General features: G+C 39.2%; 1 protein-coding gene across 22 annotated transcripts in view; it reads right to left on the bottom strand.

Annotated features, from left to right (window-relative positions):
* PHLDB2 (pleckstrin homology like domain family B member 2) overlaps nucleotides 1-21304 on the bottom strand; it is a 235180-nt gene that overhangs the window by 200079 nt on the left and 13797 nt on the right. For 2 of the 22 annotated variants that reach the window (XM_045851269.1, XM_045851280.1), the window contains exon 2: nucleotides 1479-1663. The exons of the other annotated variants lie outside the window; for them this stretch is intronic. The gene's annotated coding sequence lies outside the window, so the exon portion shown is untranslated. The remainder of the gene's footprint in view (nucleotides 1-1478; nucleotides 1664-21304) is intronic. 22 annotated transcript variants of the gene reach the window in all.

Here is a 21304-nt window from a genome sequence, read left to right as displayed (position 1 = left end):
GAGAGTGGGAGCTGGTTCCATGGTATGTTAAGGCATTCCAGACATGTATCTAAGTACTGTCTCAGAAGACTTCTGCATGTAGGCCCAGCTAGACAACGCAAAATAAGCTGGAGAGGCAGAGAAAACTCAAGGAGTGTAGATGGTTTGGGGAAATGAGAGTGTGCCAAAGACATTTAAATCCCTGGCAGTTGGATGGACTTTTTTATTCAGCATGGATCCATTATTAACATTGCCATGGTGGTGATTCACGTATGTGTGGCCAAAGCAGAGGGTGTGGGTGAGGGACTGACTCGCTAGCTGACGGGTGGACATACCACTCTCCAGAGCTCCCCCAACAGTCCCTGAATTCTTGTGGCTGACCACTTCCATTGTTTTCATTCATGGGTTAGGGCTTGGTGTATGAGAGAAAAGGGTTCCCTTAGGTCATGTTTATAGCCCCATAGCTCTCACCAACTGTCCTCTTACATTCCCTTCCTCTGCAAATGCACCATAACCTTAGCCTGCTGTTTACAGAAAATAATAACCTTAACACAATGTGAAAAACATTTGTTACAAACTATACAAGTAGGTAACTCAGCCAGGAATTCCAGTTGAACCAATAGGATTTCCTATTAAATTCTCTTAGTTTTTCTCAACATATGTCACTACTGCCTAATGTTGATCCATGTGGAAATTCTGTTTTATTCCTGCAATCCAGTTTCTAGTCAAAATCAACTGAATCTAAATGAGATCATTTGTCTGAACATTACTCAGATTATTAATACAATTTATTTCCCTAATAGGGGAAATACACTCATTTGCTGTTCTCTTCTCTTGCCTATTCCTAATTTTCCTTTGGGCACACCCAATCAAGATTGATCACCTATCTTTTTGATTCTTCTTCTCTAGTTTATTTCTAAGTCTCACATGCAGGACATCCCAATAGCTCCTCCCAAATTCCAATGGCTTCCCTTTCTTTTTTTATACAACCAATATATATATATACTGCTCAATCAGAGCTTTGAAAATCAAGCCTAAGTCATTACAATAATTAACATCTCTACAGACAAATTTAATAGCAATATTTTAAATGATATTTTGGAGAATAGCAACTACAGCAAAATGTATTTCCCATTTCTAGTAAAATCAGTGGGCTTCTGACAACAGCTGAGGATGTAGCTATTGAGAATGGGATCAATGATAATCATAACTGTTGCCATTTGTTGAGCTTTCACTAAGTGCCTGGCACAGTTCTGAGCACTTTATAGGAAATATCTTATTTAATCTCACTGCAACTAAATGCCTACGCCATGATTATTATTCTCATTTTCAGATAAGGAAATGTGTTTTTTTATGCTTTCTCAAGCTAGAAAGTGGAATAGAGATTTAAATAGTGAATTGTAGAAATTAAAAAAAAACATGATAAAAAGCTCTGCTCCTAGTGAAAGTGTTTTTTTTTTTTCCAATTCTGATTTATGTAACCAGAAATATTTGATCACCTTGTTTGGCAGCAACAGTCTTCAATGTCTTCTCTGTGGAATGTGGAAGAATGACAGATGGTCTTTCACTGGCACAAGGACTTCTTACTGGGAGAGCTCAGGCCTGTGAGGAGTTGTGATTCATTCAAAGCTGAACACAACTTCTCTTTGCTTGTCTGCACCCAGATCTTTTAGTGTATCAAGCCCTGGGGGAAAGAATACCTTTATAGACCTGGAAAAAGTCTCTTGACTTTTGTACACATTTCCTGTTTCAAATCAGAGGTGACCACATTGCCATCTACCTGATCAGAGTAACCAGACAGGAAACTTAAAGGCTAGATGCCACAGGGAGGTGACCTTCTTAGCTGAGAAATCCATGTGAAGGGACTCCTTTGCTTTAAAATTCCAAGGATATTTGTGCTCCTGTAGCTCCCAGTACCTAGTAAGGGTCCAGTAAAGGTTTATCACATAAATGTATGCCAACCTGAGAAAATTCTGCATTTGTCCAGGCTGTAATATTTCACATTTGGTAACGACTTTTAGAGCAGGTGATGAGTTGAAGTGTTCATAAACTCTGTGAACCCTCTGAAAATATGTGTAAAACTTTGTATCTACATGTGGGAAATTTGGAGAGGGTCATTAGCATTCATGAAATTGTTAAGAAGGTTGTCAAACCAAATTATTTAAGAATCACTGCTTTGTGGTTTACAAGGCAGTTACGTTTCATTATTTTGTTGTATCTATACAACAATGCTATGTAAAAGACACTATAGTGATTCCTAATTTACTAAAGAAGAAAATATGAAATTGAGAAAGATTACATAGGTATTAAATTAAAAATCTGGTGGTCAAAATTACTACTAAATTATAGAATAACCACACCTGAGAATCACCTAAAGACTAGTAGAACTCTTATAACTAAAGATATAAAGAAGTCACATGGAGACTAGTAGGAGGGGCAGAGACACAAAATGGGTTGCCCACACCCATGTATGGTAATTAAGAATTGGGAGGGATACCTTGGCTTTAGATGTCTCCTCTGAGTAGCCATCCCCCAAACTGGGCCTCCAGCCCAGCCCACCAGTGCCATGAAGAGGTCTTCATAACATCTGGCTGTGAAAATCAGCAGGGATTCTGTCCAGGTGAAATGAAAGGATGCTGGAGTCCTAGACTTTCCTCTTAAAGCACCTGAGCACAGACTTACTTGTTGAGAGACACATTCAATCTGAGCTCCAGTGTAGGGCCAGCAGCTCAAAAGGAGCTGGGGACATACAGAAAGGAAGCAAATCATCTGGCTTTAGGGCAAGAGCTGGAGGGGCAGCTCTCTCTGCCATTTTGCCGAGCCCTCCTCTCACAGATATAATAAGTATAGACTGGCACCACACTGAGTCTCCATTAACCAGGCTAATACCAATCACACAATGAAAAGGAATACAAGGTATCCAAATTGTAAAGGAAGAAGTAAAACTGTCATTATTTGCAGATGACATGATACTATATAAAGAGAAACTTGGAGTCCACTAGAGACTTCTGGTCAGTTTGGAGGCATAGGTAAACACAGCTCACCTCCTCATACAACTACAGCAAAAAAATACAACTAAACTACAAGACAACCATCACCCTGAATAGTCAGAAAACTGAGCTGTGTGGAAGTCCAACAACCAAGGAATTAAAGACATCATATTCATTCAGACAGGAGGGTCAGAAATGCAGAGAAAAGAGATGTGAATGGGTTCTCCAAGAACTACATGTACTGGATAAAAACTGGGAGGGATATCTTGGGATCCAAAGATCACAGCCCCACACCAGACCACACAGTCCAGGGTTCCAGTGCCAGGAAGATAAGTCCCCGTAACTTTTGGCTGTAAAAACCAGTGGGAGTTGGGGTGGTAGAAGACACTGCAGGATTCTCAGGTATCTCCTCTTAAAGGGTCTGCAATGGACTTAGAACTTAGGCAGATTCACTCCCTCTGAGCTCCAGCATAGGGACATCAGCTTGAGGGACACCAGTAGCATATGGGGAGAAACTGAATTGTCTAGTAGCAGGGAGAATGCTGGGAGACAGCTTCCTCCTGGACAAAACTCCAGAGGCCAGGCACTGGCCATTGTCCCTTTTCTGAGCCTTCCCCCACACAGAGCCACAGAATGGTGACACCATATCTGAGACTCCATCAACCTGGTTCACACAGGTTGTCCTGCCTAGGTGATTACCTAAGGCTCCACCCCATCCAACTTACAGGTGTGCTTACATTGGGCCACACTACTAAGCCAGGGGGGCAAAGCACCTCTACTTAATTCATAGAAACAAACACAGGGAGGCTGCCAAAATGAGGAGACAAAGAACTATGGCCCAAACAAAACAACAGAACAAAACTCCAGAAGAAGAACTAAACAAAATGGAGATAAGCAATCTATCAGATGCAGAGTTCAAAACACTGCTTATTAGGATGCTCAAGAAAATAATTGGGTACTTCAACAGCATAAAAAAGACCCAGGCAGAAATAAAGTTTACATTAAATGAAATTTTGAAAATCACAGGGAATCAACAGTGGAGCGGATGAAACAGAAATCAAATCAATGATTTGGAACACAAGGAAGAAAAAAATTCAATCAGAATAGTAAGAAGAAAAAAGAATCCAAAAAAGTGAGGCTAGGGTAAGGAGCTTCTGGGACTTCAAACATACCAACAGTTGAATCATAGGGATGCTGGAAGAAGAAGAGAAAGAGCAAGAAATAAAGAACTTATTTGAAAAAATAATGAAAGAAAATTTCCCCTACTTTGGTGAAGGAAACAGACATACAAGTCCAGGAAGCACAGGGAATCCCAACAAGATGGACCTAAAGAGGACCACACCAAGGCACATTATAGTTAAAATGCCAAAGGTTACAGATAAAGAGAGAATCTTAAATGCAGCAAGGGAAAAGCAGAGAGTTTCCAATGAAGAAGTTCCTATAAGACTGTCATCTGATTTCTCAAAAGAAACTTTGCAGGCTAGAAGGGACTTGTGAGAAGTATTGAAAGTGATAAAAGCAAGGATCCTAGATTACTCTACCCAGAAAAACTATCATTCAGAATCGAAGGGCAGATAAAGTGCTTCCCAGACAAGGTAAAGCTAAAGGAGTTCATCATCACTAAGCCATTCTTATATGAAATGATAAAGGGGCTTATTTAAGAAAAAGAAGATCAAAACTATGAACATTAAAATGACAATAAATTCACAACTATAAACAATTGAATCTAAAAAACAAACTAAGCAAACAAGTAGAACAGAAATAGAATCATAGATAAGGAGATCATTTGGATGGTTACCAGTTGGGAAGGGGAAGGGAGAGAATGGGGGAAAAGGTACAGGGAATAAGAAGCACAAATTTGTATGTACAGAATAGTCAGGGAGATGTTAAGAACAGTATAGGAAGTGGAGTAGTCAGAGAACTTATATGTATGACCCATGGACATGAACTAAGGAGGGAATGTGGGATGGAATGGGGGGTACTAGTGGAGGAAGGCAAAGGGGAAAGTTGGGACAACTGTAATAGCATAATCAATTAAATGTATTTTTAAAAAGTGTCCACCAAAAAACTATAAGAATTCAGTAAAATATCAGGGTATAAAATTAATAATTAGAAATTAGTTGCATTCTATGCACCAGTAATGAACTATTGGGAAGAGAAATTAAGAAAACAATCCCATTTACAATTGCCTAAAAAAAAACCCCTGAATTTGACCAAGGAGGTAAAAGACCTGTACTAGGTAAATTATAAGACATTGAAGAAAGAGATTGAAGATACTAATGAATGGCAGCATATACTGTGTTCATAGAGAGGAAGGATTAACAGTGTTAAAATATCCATGCTACTCAAAGCAATCTATAAATTCCATGGTATCCCTATCAAAATACCAATGACATTTTTCACAGAGCTAGACGAAATAATCCAAAAACGTATATGGAAGCACAAAAAGACCCTGAATAGTCAAAGCTACCTAATATTAAACTATACTAGAAGGCTGTATTAGTCAACCCAATAGGGCACTGGCATAAAAACAGACATATAGAACAGAATAGAGAAATCAGAAACCACCCATGCTTATGTGTTTAATTAATCTCTGGCAAATGAAGCAAGAACATACAATATGGTAAAGATAGTCTAGTCTATAAGTAGTGTTGGGGAAACCAGACAGATATATGCAAAAAAAATAAAAATAACTAGACCAATTTCTTATATCATACACAAGAATAAACTCAAAATGTATTAAAGACTTAAGTGCAAAGCCTATAAACATAAAACTCCTAGAAGAAAACATAGGTAGTAAATGCTCTGACACTGCTCTTAGTAATATATTTTTGGATATGTCTCCTCAGGCAAGCAAAACAAAATAAAAGATAAACAAATGGATCTACATTAAACTAAAAAGTGCTTGCATGGCAAAGGAAAACAACAGCAAAATGAAAAGACACCTTCCAAATGGGAGAAGATATTTGACAATGATATGTCTGATAAGGGGTTAATATCCAAAATATATAAGAAACTCAAACAGTAGTTGGGTAAGATGGAGGTGTAGGTAGAAACCCTTCACTTCCTCAAACAACCAAAAGGAGGTTAACAACAGCAGCCATGTGAGAGGGGCTGCTTAAGGGGAAACTGAGACTTAGAACTCGCTGTGGACTATGGTGGTTGCCACAGTGGAGGAACTCCCAGTCTCACCTGAGAGTTTGCTGGATAGTGGGCTAGAGATGAGCAGGAGAGCTGCATTGTTCCCTCTCTGGCCCCTCCCCCATAGCAGCAAGGCACTGCTGCAGCGCAGCAAGGAGGGTTGCCCTGCCCGGGTGAATACCTAAGGCCCTGGTCCCTCACAACTTAACAGGTGTACAGAGACAAAGCAATAGGGCCCAAATAAAAGAACAGAGAAAACCTTCAGAAAGAGAGCTAAGTGATGAGGAAATAGCCAACCTAACTGATGGAGAATTTAAAGCCCTGGTAATCATAATGCTCACAGAGCTGATTGAGCTTGGTTGAAAAGTGAAAGACAACCAAAATGAAATAAAGCAAAATATTCAGGGAATCAACAGTGACAGGAAGGAAACCAGGATTCAAATCAACGATTTGGAACAAAATGCAGAAATAGTCATCCAATCAGAACAGAATGAAGAAACAAGAATTCCAAAAAATGAAGAGAGACTTTTAAACCTCTGGGACAACTTGAAATATTCCAATATCGGAATTATAGGGGTGCCAGAAGGAGAACAACAGCAAGAAATTGAAAACTTATTTGATTAAATAATGAAGGAAAACTTCCCCAATCTGGCAAAGGAAATAGACTTCCAGGAAGTCCAGGAAGCTCAGAGAGTCCCAAAGAAGTTGGACCCAAAGAGGAACACACCAAGGCACATCATCATTAAGTTACTCAAGATTAAAGACAAGGAGAGAACCTTAAAAGCAGCAAGAGGAAAGGAAAGTTACCTGCAAACGAGTGCCCAACTGATTACAAATGGTTATCAGCTGATTTCTCAAAACAAACCTTACAGGCAAAAAGGGTCTGGAAAAAAGTATTCAAAGTCATGAAAGGCAAGGACCTACATCCAAGATTACTCTATCCTGCAAACCTATCATTTAGAATGGGAAGGCAGATAAAGTGCTTTCAAGGTAAAGTCAAGTTAAAGGAGTTCATCATTACCAAGCTACTATTATATGAAATGTTAAAGGGACCTATCTAAGAAAAAGAAAACCAAAAATGTGAACAGAAAAATGACAACAAACTCACAACTTTCAACAAAGGAACCTAAAAAGAAAAAAAAAAGAAAGAAAAACAACAAAAACAAAATCTAAGCAAACTAGAACAGGAACATAATCAGAGAAATGGACATCACATGGAGGGTTTCCAGTGGGGAGGGGGAAGGGAGGAATGATGGGGAAAGGTACCAGGAAGAAGCATAACTGCATAAAATATATGGGGAGAGGTCAATAATGGTATAGGAAACAGAGGACTCAAAGAACTTATATGTACAACCCATGGACATGAACTAAGGGGGAGGGGAATGCTGGAGGACTGGGGGTGCAGGGTGGAGGGAAGATAAAGGGGAAAAGTTGGGAAAACTATAATAGCATAATCAATAAAATGCACTTTTAAAAAAAAGAAACTTACCCTGGCTGGCATAGCTCAGTGGATTGAGCGCGGGCTGTGAACCAGGCATCGCAGGTTCGATTCCCAGTCAGGGCACATGCCTAGGTTGCAGGCCATGACCCCCAGCAACCACATATTGATGTTTCTCGCTCTCTTTCTCCCTCCCTTCCCTCTCTAAAAATAAATAAATAAAATCTTAAAAAAAAGAAACAAACAATTTAACACCAAAAAGACAATTTTTTAAATTTTTAAAAAGATTTTATTTATTTTTTAGAGAGGGAAGGGAGGGAGAAAGAGAGAGCGAGAAACATCAATATGTGGTTGCTGGGGGTCATGGCCTGCAACCTAGGCATGTGCCCTGACTGGGAATCGAACCTGCGATGCCTGGTTCACAGCCCGCGCTCAATCCACTGAGCTATGCCAGCCAAGGTTACAATTTTTTTAAAAAGGCAGAACACTGGAATAGTCATTTCTCCAAAGAGGACATGCAGATGGCTAATAGACAGATGAAAAAATGTTCAGTATCACTAGTCACTGGAGAAATGCAACTTAAAATCATAATGAGGCCCTGGCCTGGTAGCTCAGTTGGTTTGAGTATTATTGTGATAGGCCCAGGTTGTGGATTTGATCTCCAGTCAGGGCACACACAAGAAGCAACCAATGAGTACATAAATAAGGAACAACAAGTCGACCTCTATCTTTCTTGGTCTATCTGTCTCTTTCTCTATTCCCCTTCCTTTCTCTCTCTATAACCAATAATAATAAAAAAAATAAAACCTCATACCTGTTAGAATGGCTATCATCAAAAACTCAACAGCTAACAAGCACTGATGAGATTGTAGAGAAAAGGTAACTCTTTGGGACTGGAAATTGGTGCAGTTCCTATAGAACCAATATGAAGGTTCCTCAAAAAATTAAAATAGAACTATAATATGACTCAGTAATCACACTTTTGGGTATTATTAATCCAAAGAAATCTAAAAACACTAATTTGTAAAGGCATATGCACCTGTACATTTATTGCAGCATTATTTACAAGAGCGAAATATGGAAACAACCCAAGTGCCTATCAAAAGATGAGTGGATAAAAAAAGTGGAGATACATATATACAAGGAAATATTACTTGGTCATAAAAAAGAATAAAATCTTATCATTTAAAATGACAAGGATGGACCTAGAGGGTATTATGCTAAGTGAAATAAGTCAGTCAGAGAAAGACAAATACCATATGATTTCACTTATTTGTGATATCTCAGAAATAAAATAAAACAGAAACAACTCATAAATACAGAAAACAAACTGATGGTTGCCAGGTGGGAGGGGAGTTGGGATACTGGGGGGAAAAATGAATGGATTAAGTACAAATTGGTAGGTACAAAACAGTCAGGGGGATGTAAAGTACAGCATAGGGGGTATAGTCAGTGTTACTGTAAAAAATATGTACATTGTCAGGACGTATTAGGCTAATAGGGAGATCATTTTGTAAGTTATATAAATATTTAACCATTATGATGTATACCTGAAACTAAAATAATATTGAATGTCAACTGTAACTGAATAATAATAAAAAAAAAACCTTTGATGTTCTGATCTTCACATTTGCTGTGTGTTTGCATTTTCAGAGGATGAAATGATAACAATGAAATGTCAAAGAGGAGTCTACAGTGATTGGCTTTTTAGCCTCCTCAAGATTCAAAGGATGGGACCATGTCTTTTCATCTACCCATAAGCTTCAGTTCTCAGGGAGCTGCTTCATATAAGCTGGCTCTGGCCTTCAGCTCTAACTGTGATCCCTCCATAGATTTTCCAACCCAGCAGAGTAGTTTAAGAACCAGGAAGAAGATGCATTGCCTTTTACTTTTAACTTTATTTTCTTTGTCTATATAACAGAATTAAAAATGCCACTTACTCTGACCTGAATGCATTTCTCTGTCCTTTTGAAGTCAGTTGAAAGCATAAACGACTTCTGGATCCATCATCTTTCCTGAATGCTTGGTACTGCCTGACATCAGGGACCTATTTCCTCATCTGAGAACTGAGGGCCTTGTGACAAGATAATTTTGTGGATGACTTTCAGCTCTAATGTGCTCTTTGTGTTGTGGAAGAACAGAGTGGTGTAGGGCAGGCGGGGGCAGGGAAAGTATAAAAGCCGAAGAACAGCCACTGGGTTGTGGTTCCTGGAGTCATTACTTCCCATTATCTTCCTCTACTGGTGTTTGGGTTTATCCGTTTTTTGTTACTACACTGAGTGCCAACATCGCTCCTTTTTCCTGCCTCATCAGGAAATCCATTAGTCACACTGAAGTGCTTAGAACATAGGTGTTGTTGGAATGAGCTGAGTAATGGGTGCTTCACCTGTGCTGGATTTCCCCACCCTTCTTCTGCGAGAATGACAGATTGGTGAAGTCGAACACTCCTTGGAAGTGGTTGCCTGAGGCTATTTTTTTCTTCTCTTTTGATAAAATACAAACCATGGCTCTGACATGTTCCTCATAGGGAACTGGGGAGCGTTGACCAGATGACCTGTGTAGATCTTCCAGCTGTCAGACGCGGTGACTCTGCAGTTCCTCTTCACAATTATATCATGGGGGGATTAGCACTCCTCACTCAGCAAGTACAAATTAAGGCTTGGAAGACAGAGTCTGACTCATGAAAAAGAAGGGAGGTTAGAGTCCAAGCCTGAGGAAGTGGGCCTTGTTTCCTGGGCTTAGGCATCAGAGCTACTCTGTTGCACAACGCCAAGAGGCTCCCGTTCTGCTGCACTCCCTGTCAAAGACCACGGGGGCACGGTTTTTACGTGATGGGTCAGAAACTGTGCCCCTGAAGCTGAACACCGTGTGGCTGCTTTCCTTTCCTCACACAAAACTTCATATGGTCTGGAGGTTGAAATCTGAAGGTGCGGGGAGTACTTTCATCAAAACTGCCTTGTGAAACCTGGCAAAACTCCATATCAGCAGGCACATGCTGGGACAAAAATGTGATTGATAAAAAAGGGAGGCTCGAGTGGGGGTAGGGTGTTGAGTACTTTATAATCCAGGCAGCAAACCAAGTTGAACTCACAAGACAGAAAAATATACAAAGACTATGCTATTTTATCCATCATGCTATGTGTGTGTATATTAAGTGCTTTCAGGAGTTAATGGGTTTCTTTGCTCATGTGAACACTTTACCATTTAATAATTGCCATTCCCTGGCTGCTACCAAGGGCCAAGTGCTTCCCAAACGTTACTTCATTGGATCCTCCCAGTAACCCTATGAGGTAGGTGTTATTATCTCTATAAACAGAAAACTGGATTTCAAAGAGGTTCATAATTTGCCCAAGATCACACAAGTTAAGGAACAGTGTCAAGGGTCAAACTCAGAGCTGTCTGATTCCAAGGCTGTGACTTTACCAGACCAGCAAACTGCTTTCTTTCTACTATGGCATTGTATTTTTTTGAGCTAATATAGCCTTAACCCTAACCCTAACCTGCACTAGGGTAGAAGTGGTAATAATGATAAAAGCAACACTTGTGGAGCTTGGTATGTGCTGGGAACTGTCCTAAACATTTTATAATGTATTCAATAACTTATTCCATGTAAAATCTTACACCGAAGCGTCAAGACCCATTTCTGGGTGAGGAAACTAAGAATATGAAGTTGAGAAACTGGCCCAAAGTCACCCACTAGCCAGAACGGGGTGGAATTGGGGATCAACGCTAGACAGTTGGCTCCAGAGCCTGCGCCAGCCACCTTGAGACTGAAGTAGGTTGTCAGAAAGATAAGTCACTCAGTGAAAATCCAGTGTACTGTTCAGACTGGTCCAGGCCCACATTAGACACAGCTTATGAAGCATTCGCTCTCTAGGGGAGAAGAAACCTGGTGAGTCAATGAGGTGAACCTCTAAGTCCTTGGTTTTCATTGCCTGACTGGCTAAACATCCAGGTGCAGGTAAGGCCATAGAGCTGAGGGCAGCCTGGCTTTCCTGTCTGTCCTTGGGGAAAGTGTGGCAGCACTGGGAAGGGGCTCAGGAGAAGTAGATATATGTCTTCCATCAAAAAGGAAGGTAGTTTTCATTTTTCCATTTCTCTTCTCACTTCTTAGTCATTGCTCTCCTTTTCAGGAAAGTGTAATTGATTCTTTGGAATTCTTAGGAACCCGAGGGCTTGTAATCTGTAATGTTTACAAACTTGCTAAGAGCACTGGGAGATGAGGCGTCATTTTGCACATGAAGTCATATTTTAACCCAAACTGGAGAGAGAGAGAGAGAGAGAGAGAGAGAGAGAGAGAGAGAGAGAGAGAGAGAGAGAGGGAGAAAGGAGGGACTTGAGTCTGTGGGGATCAGAGCTGGGTATTGTGTTACAGAAATTTTCCATTTCAGACACGAAATACATACAGCAGTATGTGAGCCAAAAAAGGCTGAGAGACTCCAGGAGGGCCTGAAGAAATAATACCTCCTCCTTTAATCCCGCAGAGTACAGCCAGGTTCTCAGGGACGGCTGTCCAGAGGTCTGGATCGGATCACTTGGCCCTCTGGGATTACTATGATGATAATAGCAGCATCACTGAATAAAACTTCAGAGAGTTCCCTATGTTGCCCTTGGGCAAGAACCCTAACTTCTTAGTCCTTGTTTCCAATATCTGATGATGAGACAAGCACCTCAAAATTTATTGAGAGTAGTAAAAATCTTATACATGTGACTGTGTGTGATAAAATGGTATGTTAATGCTAGTTAGATTATTATTAAATAATACTTACAGCTAGTATTTATTTAAACCTTACTATTCATGAGGCGCTGTCTTAAAGCTTTCTCAACATTACCTCATTTAACCCTCACAGCAACTCAAGAGATCGGTGGTATTTTACTTATGATTTTATACGTGAGGAAACTGCCATTTAGAAAAGCTAAGGGCCCTGGCTGGTGTAGCTTAGTGGATTGAGTGTGGGCTGCAAACCAAGAGTCGCTGGTTCAATTCCCAATCAGGGCACATGCCAGGGTTGCAGGCCAGGTCCCCAGTAGGGGGTGCTTGGGAGGGAACCACACATTGATGTCTCTCTCCCTCTCTTTCTCCCTCTCTTCCCCTGTCTAAAAATAAATAAACAAAATCTTAAAACAATAAAGAAAGAAAGAAAAGAAAAGCTAAGGGACTGGCACAAGTTCATAACCTCAAGTGGTAGACTTGGTTTCAGACTGAAGTCTGGTCTGGAACCCATGAACTCACACCTTACACTGCCTCCTCAAGGGCAAACCAGCCTTGGCCCACACTGCTCTGGTCCTGGGCTGAAGCTGGTGGACAGGATAGGGGACATCATTTGTTTGCAAATGTGTTTCTTTGGCCTTTCACCCTATCTGTTAGCAGTGCCCCATTCCAGTTAGCATAGAAGCATCTATTTTGAAGAAATGTTGGGCTGGTTTTCCAGGAAAATAAATTGGTCTTTTTCTCTCAGGCTCAATTCAGAAACCATTATCACCTAGAGCAGTAGTTCCTGCAGCTCAGGATCTCAGCCTCCACAGGCAACTTGGGAGAAATGCAAGTTCTCTGGGCCCATCCAGATCCACTGAATCAGAAACTCCAAGGGGGGCGCACTGCCATCTGTATTTTAAACCAGCCCTGGAGCTGATTCTGATGCAGCTAAAGCTTGAGAACCTTAGGCCTCTGGGGTGGATTTAGGAGAGAGTTAAATCAGGAATCGGAATCGAGGTCTATGATTCTTAACAGCTGCTAGTGACTCATTTCCCCCAGTCATTCCCTTCTGGGTTTCTGCCCTTTTTAGGATGAAGGATTTGCTCTGGACCCATCCTGTGTGATAAATACCATCAACAGTGTCGTTCCTTTCTGAATCGATGTGCATGAGGAGACTTTGAGCTTCATCCACTCCCATGTGGGTGCAGAGCCCACTTTTGTTTTTGGAACCACAGGCTCATTTTCCAGTCTGGATGACTAGTTTCAAGTTATCCTTCATGCCAGAAGAGAAAAATAAGGTTTAATGAAACAGTGGTTCTAGGTTGGACAATTGCAGAAATGGAGTTAGCTGTCCAAATGTGCTCAGGTTTAAGGGTTCTGAACAGAGTTGTGTATGAGCCCTGTCTCTGTCCTCCCCATCCACCCCTATGTAAAATTCATGGCAGAGGGTGAAGCAATTAAAGCTGAAAATGGGAGAAACCATTGCCTCAGTATTTTAAGGTAAGCTCTGACTCAAGCTTTGTCTGCTCTTCAAGCTGGGGGTTCCACCGGTCTCTCAGCAGGAAAACAAGAACTGAATCCACATTTTCTTCCATCCAGAGGTTGGTGTAAAATGGGTTCCCAGTCCAACAAAAACCTGCCTTTTAGTAACCGTGTAAACCTGGAGTAAATTTCAACAACATTTACTCCAGGTTTGCTAGTTTGGGCACAAAAGCCTTTCCTGTCTTCTGAGATGCTGCTTTTCCTAATTAAAAAATAGTGGGAACTTTTATTCAACTTTGCTGGGAACTATGGTTATTGATGTGGGCTGTATTTAGCATCCTTGGGGTAGAAGGACATTTTCTTTTGTTTCAACAAAGACTCACTAAGTTCTGGTTTGAGGGGTCTCTGGAGTGCATCTGACATCTCCAAATAAGGTAAAATGAGAATTTTAAAAATGTAAACATGGTTTCCGTTGCTGGAAACTCTATTTGAGTTTCAAAAGAGTTTTGCTCAGCACTTTGTGTTGTTATCTGGTCTTACTTTAATTCACTGCAGACGTACTGAAAGAATAGCAGTTATGAGCATGAGTGAGCAACACAAAAATGAAGGCAAGATGTGCTATGGGTATTAAACCCTGACCTAGTGGAGGAAAGACTGCCCAGCAAAGTCTTTCCTGACGTGCTTTTGCAGAAGTATTGTGGCTACAACCTAAATCCAATAAGGGAGAAGGAAGAAACTGGGATTTCACATGGCCTTCCCTATTTGACAGATACAGCAAGTTCTCTGCCCCTAAAGACCCATTTCGTATAAATTGTGGCTATTAGGAACCAACAATAAATATTTTATCTCAACATAAAACTTTGAATAGGACTGGAGAAAGACAAACCTGAGCCTAATATCTGACTTTACCTCTTACTAGCTGTGTGCCCTTGGACCAGTTATTTACTCTCTGAGAGCTGTCTCCTCACCTACAAATTGGGGAGGGAAACCCAACTCATAGGGTTCCTGTAAAGACTGATTTGGACAACGTCCAATTCTGGCACTTAGTAGCTGTTACTACTGTGGTTTTTTGGCCATGTTAAACTCAGTTGGTACAAACAGTAAATTTACATGCTAAAGCAAATATTCTCCACTGCCTATACTAAAGATATTTTATATATTTATATATATATAAAGATATACATGTAAAATTACATTTTTTTACTTTAATCAGCTCTGAAAAGCATTAAGTTTTCTCTTGTCTTTCCTTAAACTTCACAGTGAACTCTGCAGACTTATTTCTGGCACTCTGAGTGATGCCCACAAGCTGAAGATGGCCTTGACTCCCCATTAATAGGACTCATTAGCAAAGTACAGCCTGTGACATCTCTCTGTCCTCTGTCTACTAGATTATAAAGCCACTGTCATGGTTTCATCATGGTTGTTGACCGACCTCTCCCATGGAGTCAACCCTATGAAAAACGTAAAGCCATGGATTCTTCAAATATCCACACACACACACACACACACACAATTCACTTGAAATATTTTGATAGAAAAGAATTTAATGACAATTTGATATTTCTAGTAAACTCTGATTGTGGAATTTAAAATAGATACACTCAAAAAGGCAAGAAATAAACTATTAATGTCAAATTACTTTTTCCTGTTTCATAAATCAGTTTATTATTAAAGTGGCTCATAAATCCAAAATTTAGAAAGTGGGGAGTGTGTGAGGAAAGAGGATGTAGAACTTTAGAATGTATTAGAACAAGTACAGGCATTTCTTTCATAAAAATGCTCACACACACATTTCGAAACCCCCACTGACTGGAGGAATGCAGAGAGAACCAGAGCGTGAATGGTGGGGGCTGGTGCAGAAATGCATGAGCTCATGGGCCCCACCCTGCCACAGTGAGATTATCCCCCATATGGCAGTTCATGTTTCTGTGGTTTGCTGAGGGCTTGGGCTAGTTTTAAGTAATTTTCTTCAAGGTCTTTCAAGCCAGTTTAAAGTTATTTTGCGAACTACTCATTCTATCACTTGCTTTAACAAAATCTACCACAATCTATTAAGCATCTGGGTATGTTCTCTCTGAGAAGCAGCTCAGAGTCCCCTTTTCTTGAATTTCAACTTTCTACCTCACTGCAGCAAAATCTGTTTACCTCCGTGGTGTTTAAATTTTTCCCAGGCACTGAGTTTTTTGACTCAGTCTTGCTACACAATCCACAAGAGACTCTAAGATTCATTGTCTGTGTCTCTAACTAGAGGTTTTACAAAATGAATTGAACATAAGGTGGTAATAAATAGGTTATCAAATGCTTGAGGGTTACTGCTTGTTTTACTCTTTGCCTCATTTCTAATTCAGTCAGCACTAGGTATTTCTTGAGGGTCCATTCACTGTGTGAAGGACACTGGACCACAGCTCTTTGGCCCTGGACCTTGCACACGTTTTCTCTCCTTGCTCTTCCTCCAGGCAATTACTATCTATCACACATGCACACACACTCACTCACATACACATCTTTGTCTCCATCTGCTTTCCTTATTCCTTATTTTTTTGTATACTTGGTACTTGTTTAATGTTTTATTTTCTGAAATTGCAAGATTAATTTAGAACAGGTTTCCTCACACTTCCCAGTTGAAAAATAATCACCTGGGATATTAAAAATATACGGTTTCTTGGGTCATCTACCCTGGATTAAAATTATTTAAATATAAATAAAAAAGGAACCATATATTTCCTGGCACACATAACTCAACAGGGCTGAAGAAAGAATCAGGAATTTTATTATTTAGGGCACAGGTGGCAAATTGACCCTAAATTTTATCTCGGCCCTTATTTTATCTGGTCCAGCACCTTGTTTCTACCTGGTGGCAGTGTTGAGCCCTTGATTAACAGTTAAGGAGTAGTTACATTTACACAGTCCTAAAAGTACATTCAGCCCTTTGAAGGCAACTGCAAGGCTGATATGGCCCCCACTGAAAATGAGTTTGATGCCCCTGATTTAGGGGTTCCTCATATGATTCTCTTCAACAGGTAAGTTTACAAAACATGGGAATAGGAGATGACCTCCCAGGTCACTTCATTATTAATATATTACACTTAAGATGATCCTGATGACTTTTCTCAAAGGCCTTAATTGATAAATTACATCAATTCTCTTCTTTCACCTCTGGCCCTGAAGTGTTCCTGCCTCCTGAACTTCCAGAGTAGCTATCTCTATTATTCAGTAGTTACTCATGTACTAATTTGCAGAATTTCTTCAGTGCCTTAGACTTTTAGTTAAATCTTTAATTTTATTTGATATTTAAGAAAATTTTTATCATGCCCACTGAGGCTATGGTAGATGCCTCAAGAGGAGGGACAAAGTTTTATGGATTTCTTTTTATTCTTTCATTGTGTTCACACAATGCCTTTCACTCAAATGAATGAGGTTTTGTTTCTAATTTAATTTTCCCTTTAAATATTCATATCTTTATGCCTTGATAGGAAATTTATCATTTCATCCCATATGCCAAAAGACATATGATTTGGGAAACCTAGTTTTATTCTAGCTGGTGCAGCTGTTATGTACTCAAATAACACCCTAATCCTTTATAAAAACTTAATCGAACAGCTGCCTTGATAATATGCAGTTTCAATAACAGCCTTTGTCGAGGAAAATACTATCCCATTGTAATAAGTCTCAGAGATTGATGACGTTTCTCTGCAAAGAAATGTCTAGTGGGCAAGGGTCCCCCAAACTGGAAATCAAGATACACGCTGAAAAAAATCACCTGTAACTTCTACCATGAGATGGAAGTATATTCTTTGGACTTAGCAACTGTTGGTATCTTTGCTATATTCATGGTTTAATTTGACTGTCTCAATGCAGTGGAACAGCTCTTTAAAGTACTTGTAACAAGGATACTATTGTTAAAGAAAAATAGCTCTTTCACTTGAGCCATTAAAATTATAGAAGAGAAAAATGAAAAAAAAAATACCCCTGGCAGCATATTTTCTAATTTGGCTTTGACTCCTCCAGCCTAATCACCAAAAAGCCTCTGCAAAGCCATTCTTGTTTACACAGCAGTGTGATCTGGGTTCTTGTAAAATTAAATGTAGTTTGACGAATTAAATTTAATACCACCACCCTCCAGGACGTTGTAAATGTAAAGGAGACTAAAACAAACATGGGGAATGTTAATAGTAATAGGGCAGTGTAAAGTCCGATCCAAAAACACATAATAATCTTGCTTACAAATATAATTTAGTGCAAAGAATATTAACTAACAGTTGATATTAATTTTTAAAAATACGTACCTATATCATCTTTCATACAGATGTCTTTGTTTCCCTACAGATTTTTTTTTTACCAGAGACATTTGTTTGAATATTTAGTTAGGCAGTTCAGTGGTTTTGCATTGTCATGGTTTAAAATCTCTATCAAGAATTCATGAAATAAACATCTTAAATTATTGACGGTTAATTACATTAGAACATGCAGTCTCTTTGAACTTATCTTCAAAATGGATCTTGTTTTAAATGAAAAAAAGCTCACAGGTAATCTGAATGTCCCAGTAGAATTGAACAGGAAAGACTCTCCAGCTGTGTTCAAATTTATTTAGAAGTGTTTCTCTCTAGCCTTTTCATCTTTCCAATAAGTTTCCTTTCTGCTAAAAGATTCAGAGTCAGTGTTTGTTTGTGATGGACTAAAACACTGAGGTTCAGTGCCAGATCTTCAGGACTAGAAACTCCAGTGTGTCCGCGTGCCCACAGGTGATTGGCCTCAGGGGCTGCACACCTCACAAGAAGCTGATGTTAGTGTCACTAACATCATTTAGGTAAACTCCTCACTCCAAATAAGATTTGAGATTATACAGAAAGACACAATCCTACAAGATGAAAAAATAAAAGAGGAAAATAGGAGAAGGTAAAAATAAAAGTAGTGGTACATACGTCAGATTGCTAAATGTATTACTTCATAATGAGAAATGGAACTTGTGGGCAAGTGAGAACACTCAGTTCAAGGGGTCCTCATACTCTCTTCCCTGCAGGAGAGACTTCCTGGGAAGCCAAACAATCAGAGGCTGCTGTTGGGGGTGCGTAGGGGTTATGATGAATACGGAGTCTAAGCAAAGGGAACTTTGCTATCCTCAGAGGAGGGTCACCAAGCAAATAACAGTCCCCTCTGCCCTGGCACTGCTGTGGCTGGTGAGTTTCTGCTTTTGGCCCTGCAGTGTTCTTTAAGTCTCTTTTGAAATGTAAATGTATTTAAAATAGAATATACATAAAATCACTTGCTTTTGCAAAGTATTTCCCAAACCTCAGTCACTTGTGTACTACCTTCACAATCGTGCATATTCAGATACTCTCTGTTCTGTTGCTTTTTTATACCTAAATACCTCCAAAACTTTTGTTCTAAATAATATACATTAATGTAAAAACTTACTATGCTACATATATATTTTTAATCCTCACTAGATGATATGTTTATGGATTTTAGAGAGAGATGATGGGAAGGGAGGGAGGGGGTGGAGAGAGAGAGAAGGAGAGATTGATGGGAGAAACATTAATTGGTTGACCTCCAGTACTTGCCTCTACCAGGGACTGAACCTGTAATCTAGGTGCCTTTCCTGACCAGGAATCAAACTCACAACATTCTGGTGCATAGGACATTTTTCCAACCAATTGAGCCACCTGGCCAGGGCCGTGCTACATACTTTTAATGCTTATGCAAATAAAACTCATAGTATTAAAATGATTATATATCATCACCTTGCATTCTGCTGAAAATTTACCAACTGAACTACAATTTTGTTCTTGTTTAAAAGTCATGCATACATGTTAAAATTTTGGAGTTCTTACCTACCAGAAAATGTCTATGTTTTGCTGTAATCCTTAATTTATAGTTTGGCTGGGTATAGAATTCTCCATTGAAGTCATGTCTCTGCCAGTCTTTGAAGGCATTTTCTCAATATCTTCTAACATCATACAGTGATGTTCATGAGAAGTCAGAAGCCAGTTAATTTACATTCTTTGTAGATTCCTTTTCCCTCTCAGAAAGTTCTTATACTCTTTTGATCTTTGGCATTCTAGTTTATTGTAAGATTACTTAGTTATTTTTAATTTAGTTGGCTAGAAATGATCTGTTTTGATCTAAACATTATGACTTTTGTGTGCTAACATTTTTTTTTGATAATTTCTTCCTTTCAATTTTCTGTGTTGTTTTTGAGACATCTGTTGGTTAGATATGGTACTTCTTGAATTGGGTCTCAATGTTTGGAGCCTATGTCAGTCTGAGTTGGTCAAAAGAATAAAAGCCTTTCTGTGTATTCCCAGCAGGAAGTGTTTTAATATACAGAATAAACATTGGAAGGGTTGGAGGAGTGAAAGTTTCTTGAACTGTCACTGACTAGCTCAGTCTGCCATCTCAATGTGCATGCTTCTCTAGATGTTCACCTTGAAGCTGCTTCTGACCTTGGGTGCCCCTCTGCTAATGCATCTGCCTGAAACTTTTCCCATTACTCTAGAGAAAAATGACCTTTTTGTTTCTACCTTCTAAATTAGATATCCAGGCTCTAACCTGAAACCATGTGGGACTGGAAAATGCAGTTCCTGAGACTGACAAAAATAAGTAACAGCAGATATTGGTTTGAATGTGGAGGACAGGCACTTTTACACACTGTGATCATAGAAGCATGAATTACTGCAACCTCTTTTCTCAGGGCAGTTTGTAAAACTGTTAAAATGTTTTGTTGTGGGTAGATTTTTACTTAGAAAACTCACTCCTAGGATGTAAAAGACCTGTACCAGAAAATTATATGACACTGAAAAAAGATATGAAAAAAAGATATAAATAAATGGAAGCATTCACTGTGTTCATGAATAGGAAGAATTAACATCATTAAAATGGTCATACTACTCAAAGCAATCTATACAGTCAATGTAATTTCTATCAAAATACCAATGGTATTTTTTGCAGAATTGGAACAAATAATCCTAAAAGTCCCAGAATAGCCACAGCAATCTTGAGAAAGAACAACAAAGTTGGAAGTATCATGCTACCTGATATCAAACTATACTACAAAGCTATAGTAATCAAAACAACCTGGTACTGGGATAAAAGCAGACATGTAGCTAAGTGGAACAGAATAGAGAGCCTAGAAATAAACCTATATCTATATGGTTAATTAATATATGACAAATAGGCCAGCACATACAAGGGGGTAAAGACAGTTTCTTCAACAAATGGTGTTGGGAAAATTGGACAGATACGTGCAAAAAAAAAAAAAAAGAAAAGAAAAGAAAAGAAGAAGAAAAGGAGAAAGAAAGAAAGAAAAAAAGAACAAAAGAAAAAAAAACTGACATTAGTCCACTTTCTTACACCATATACTAGAATAAACTCAAAGTGGACTAAAGACTTAAATGTAAGACTTGAGACCATAAAACTCCTAGAAGAAAACATAGAAAACATAGGCAGTAAACTCTCTTACATTTCACTTAACAATATTTTTATCTGATATATATATTTTTTTTGCAAAGGAAATCAAAGAAAAAATAGAGAAATTAGGCCACATCATGCTATTTTTTTTATGCACAGCAAAAGCAACCA

This window comes from Phyllostomus hastatus, unplaced genomic scaffold (assembly GCF_019186645.2).
Source record: "Phyllostomus hastatus isolate PE091 unplaced genomic scaffold, TTU_PhHast_1.1 phas_contig_86, whole genome shotgun sequence".
Lineage (NCBI taxonomy): Eukaryota > Metazoa > Chordata > Mammalia > Chiroptera > Phyllostomidae > Phyllostomus > Phyllostomus hastatus.
The sequence above is the reverse complement of the archived record's forward strand: the minus strand, read 5'-3'. Positions and strand labels throughout refer to the sequence as shown.